Source organism: Rutidosis leptorrhynchoides, chromosome 8, assembly GCF_046630445.1.
Source record: "Rutidosis leptorrhynchoides isolate AG116_Rl617_1_P2 chromosome 8, CSIRO_AGI_Rlap_v1, whole genome shotgun sequence".
NCBI classification, from domain to species: Eukaryota; Viridiplantae; Streptophyta; class Magnoliopsida; order Asterales; family Asteraceae; genus Rutidosis; species Rutidosis leptorrhynchoides.
The window spans coordinates 161,774,983-161,780,405 of record NC_092340.1 but is presented as its reverse complement, the minus strand read 5'-3'; positions in this window follow the sequence as shown (position 1 = coordinate 161,780,405).

Here is a 5,423-nt window from a genome sequence, read left to right as displayed (position 1 = left end):
AATAATACTTTAACCAAAAGTTGACCCAAAATAAAGTCAACAAACAACCACTATTTAATGTAACAAAAATAGAATGCAAGTTAATATTTAACAAAAGCTGCCATCATAAATATGCAGACTCTCTAAGCACAGCGGAAGCATTCAATCATGAACCTGAGAATAAAACATGCGAGTAACTGTCAACAAAAATGTTGAGTGAATTATAGGTTTAATATTGCAAACAATATTTAATTTAAACAATAAAAATTTATGTTTGAAAACATAAAAATTCCTTTTTGAACCTCAAAATTATATGCTAGAAAACATATAATAAAACATTATTCCATTTTCCGTGAGCCACCTGGTAACCACTTAACCCTTTATTTACCCTTGCCAAACACAATAAAAAATATACACCGAACAAGTGTATCTACAACTAAATACGAAGTACTAAACATTCCGATAACAAATTGCTAGCGCGACTAGCTCGAAATGGGGTTGTCAAACCCGATAGATCTATCCATAGGATTCGCGTTCACCAGTAGAAACCAGTGATTACAGTTACCAGACTAGGGAATATTTTTGTTCAACTCACAATGAATAATTTAAACCAACTTCCACTTGTCCAAAATATAAAATAAATTGCATGTATTCTCATCCCAAAAGATTTAAATAGAAAAATGGGACTATAACTCACCTTAAATAGCAACTGAAGAAATCTCACAAACAAGCGAACAGCAAGTAAAGTAAAGTGACCAAGAAAGATCACAACGCCGACCTATAAATAAAGCAGGTCGAAATAAATAACTAACTTAGGTCAAGTCTTAGTATGATAGCTATTGTACATGTTGCAAGTAGACATAGAACATTACTCAGCAAGCATCGGTTTGATTGGAACAGCATAAGGACACACATTTTCTATTTTTAGAAAGTTTCTATTTTTAGCAGGTTTCTATTTTAGGAAAGTTTCTATTTTAGGAAAGTTTCTATTTTAGGAAAGTTTCTATTTTTGGAAAGTTTCCAAATTTAGAAACTTCTATTTTTAGAAAGTTTTGAAGTTATGAAAGTTTCCTTATTTAGAAAGTCAACAGAAGTCAACTGAAAGTCAAAGTCAACCGAAAGTCAACTCAAAAGTCAAACTTGGTCAACATAGTCAACATTAATTTGAAAAGTGTAAGTTATAATAATAATGTAAGTTATAATGTTTATTAAAGTTAAATATGTCTAATTATGTCGTAACATAGGTTTAATGAAATTAAAATGAATTATTAAAGTTAATATAAGTTTAAATGATATAATTAATATAACATAAGTATTTAAATAAATTAATTAAATATTATTCATAATATAAGTATTATTAATTAATAATAAATTTTAAATCATATCATAAGTATTATTAATTAATATTGAATTATTAATCATATCATAAGTTTCTAATTATAATTATTAAATCATAAGTATTTAATAATTAAATTATAATTAAATAATAACTAAGCCTTATAATAATTAATTAATTATTTAATCCTTATTATAAGTCTCATTATAATAATCTCATAATACAAGTTTAATACTTACCATAAGTATTTTCCATTAATAATAAAAGTATTATTAATTAAAAGTTTAATTAAAATTTTAATTAAATCATAAGTAATAATTAAATGATATAATAAATATATATCATAAGTCTTAAATAATAATAATTACTTTTTTTATCATAAGTAATTAAATGATAATGAAATCCATTATTTTTATCATAAGTTCAATAGTTAATCATAAATTTTAAATCAAAAGTTCATCGGGTCGTATCTTGAGCCCCGGGTGTCGGTTTTCGGCGAGCCTTACATATATCTCTGATAGTGCTCCAAATGAACATATATTTAGTATCAATATCCCTCCGATATGTAAAGATTTCAGTTGCAATTGTTCCATTTTCATGTAATATTCATTTATATTAAATAAGTGCGAAGACAAAAGGCGAAAACAACGAATTGAAGACGCAAAGGTCCAAAAAGCTCAAAAGTACAAGATACAATTAAAAAGGTTCAATTTATTGATAAGGAACGTCTAAAAATGACAAGAGTACAAGTTACGAAACGCAAAGTACAAAATATCTCAGCGTACGCAAGGACGTTCGAAAATCCGGAACCGGTACATGAACCAACTCTCAACGCTCGACGCAACGGAAAAAAAAATTACGAGTCTACTATGTATATAAATATAATATAATATATAAATAATTATAAAAATTATTTATATATTATATATATTTAAATAAAAACCGTCGGCAGCCTTGGATCTTGAACTTGTGGGCTGGTTTTGGAACCTCCGCGACTTGCGGAGCTGGAAGGCCAAAATGGCCGCGACTCGCGGAGCAGTGAATTTCAGTTCTGGCTATAAAAGCTCTCGAGTTCTGCATGTAAAATATATAAAAATAATAATAATAATAATAATAATACTCCATAAGATAATAAATAAATAAATATATATATATAGTATAGATTAGTGTTATATTAGATTAGTTTGGGTTATGTAAAAGTTATTTTTACGGGTTTTTAAAGTCGAAGCTCTGTCCGTGTAACACTACGCGATAAATAATCAATGTAAGCTATGTTCTCCTTTTTAAATTAATGTCTCGTACTTAAGTTATTATTATGCTTATTTAAAACGAAGTAATCATGATGTTGGGCTAATTACTAAAATTGGGCAATTGGGCTTTGTACCATAATTGGGGTTTGGACAAAAGAACGACACTTGTGGAAATTAGACTATGGGCTATTAATGGGCTTTATATTTGTTTAACTAAATGATAGTTTGTTAATGTTAATATAAAGATCTACAATTGGGCGTCCCTATAAATTACCATATACACTCAATCGGACACGATGGGCGGGGTATTTATATGTACGAATAATCGTTCATTTAACCGGACACGGGAATGGATTAATAGCCACTAGAATAATTAAAACAGGGGTGAAATTACATTCAAGGGTAATTGGTGTAATTGTTAACAAAGTAGTAAAACCTTGGTTTACACGCAGTCGATAACCTGGTGTATTCATTAAACAAAGTATTAAAACCTTGTTACAATTCGAATCCCCAATTAGTTGGAATATTTAACATCGGGTATAATAATAATTTGACGAGGACACTTGCACTTTATATTTATGACTGATGGACTGTTATGGACAAAAACCAGACGGACATATTAAATAATCCAGGACAAAGGACAATTAACCCATGGGCATAAAACTAAAATCAACACGTCAAACATCATGGTTACGGAAGTTTAAATAAGCATAATATATTTTATTTCATTTTTCCTCGTACTTTTATTTATTGTCATTTCAATTATTGTTATTTATTTTATATTGTTATTTAAATATCGTCATTTACTATACGCTTCGCTTAAAATATAAATCGACAAACCGGTCATTAAACGGTAAACCCCCTTTTATATATTATTATATATAATTATATATATTTTGTACAAATATAGTTGTTTAAAAATATAGTGTGCAATAAGCCCGCTCCCTGTGGAACGAACCGGACTTACTAAAAACTATACTACTCTACGATTAGGTACACTGCCTATAGTGTTGTAGCAAGGTTTAGGTATATCCCATTTGTAAATAAATAATTAAAACTTGTGTAATTTTTAATAGTATTTCTTGTAAAATTAATAGTATTTTATATATACCCCGCTGCACATCAAGTTTTTGGCGCCGCTGCCGGGGAGTTGGCAAAACTCTATATTTTTAATTCATTTTTGTATAAATATATATTATTTTTAGAAAAACAATATAAAATCCTAAAAAAAAAAAAAAAAAAAAAAAAACTTCGAATTTCAAACTGTACCAGAGTTGAATTCTGGAACCCCGCGACTCGCGGGGTTTGCAGCTTCGGGAACCGCGACTCGCGGAGCCGTCTGACACGAACCTGGTCCAGCAATTAATACGATTTAGGTTTAAATTATTTATTATTATTATTAAACCTAATTAGGTTTTATATGTAATATTATTTAGTTTAAGTTTTTAATTAATTTGTAATATTAAATTTTAATTAGTTTTATTTATATATAAAAATTAATACTATTATAAAATAAATAATATAAAAATAATATTTTTATAAAAATTGTACTTTTTACAACTTTTTGTATATTTTTATATTTTGTCCCTTTTTAATCGTTTTAGCGTAATATTTGTATTTTTAGCTCATATTTAGTTTTAAACTTAGTTTTTGCCATAGTTATTTTTATTTCTAGATTTTTAGGCTTTGCCGTAAAATCCCTTAAGTGCTTTTTCTTTAGACTAAGATTTAGGTGCTTTAGAATTTTGCGACGCCGTTTTTATATTTTAGTACCTTTTTAAGTTATTACCATTTGTGATATAGTTTTTCTTTTAAGCTTTAATATTTTTAGACGCAACTTTTAATTCTTAGTTTTTAATTCTTTTTTAAGTTACGACGCGCTATTTTCTTATTTTTATTTTTCAACGTTTTTCGACGCGCATTCTTTTTCTTTCTTATTTCTCGACGCTTTAGTTTTTAGGACTTAGAAATTTTCTCTATTTCTTATCTAATATCTCAAACGGAAAGAAAAATTATTTAAGTGGTTAAATTAATGGACGTTGACAATTTTCTGCTTCGTAGTAATAGTTGGATTTGTTAGTGGCTGAGTTGTGAACTTCCGATTTAAAGGGTTCTGGCTCCCTGCTACATCTTTTGGCTATTCGAAACGTGGGCAAAAGCAGAAAAGTCTATTAATTGGACAACTTATATAAGTTTTTCTATTTTTATAACTAATAGGATAATTAGTAAATGCACCACATTGTAGCTAAAATTTGGCCATCGCAATAAAATGGAAAATTTTGAAAACAAGGCCTTGGAAACTCTTTTTGAACTCCAAAATCAATTAAATCAATACCCTCAAACGAGTGTTGATAACAATTCATTCGGTCAATCTTGGATCGCGAACGACGAAACAATAACTGGTTGTGAAATATGTGGAGATTATCACTCAACATGGGAATGTTACTATTACGTTCCTATGGAAAATTACGCACCCACGGAACCTGAATGGAACGATTACGAAGAACACAATTCAAATTGGGATTATTCCCAAGAATATATCCAAAGTCAACAACCAGAAGACGAGGAAAATTACGTGTCCGAAAATTCTTTAAACATTATAAAAATCAAACTCGAAGAACTCGATGCTCAAAATGAACAAATGAGAGAGTTTGTAAACCGGCAAGCTGAAACTCTATCAAATTACACACCTGTTGATCTGAGGAGACATGTTCAAAAAAATCCCATATCATCGAATTTTGATGAATTCGAGAGCTCCGAAATCACCAACTACCCCGATGATACTTTTTATTCAGTCTTACCAAATTCACAACATATCGACACATTAGCCTCTACAGACAAAATCATCAATCCATCAA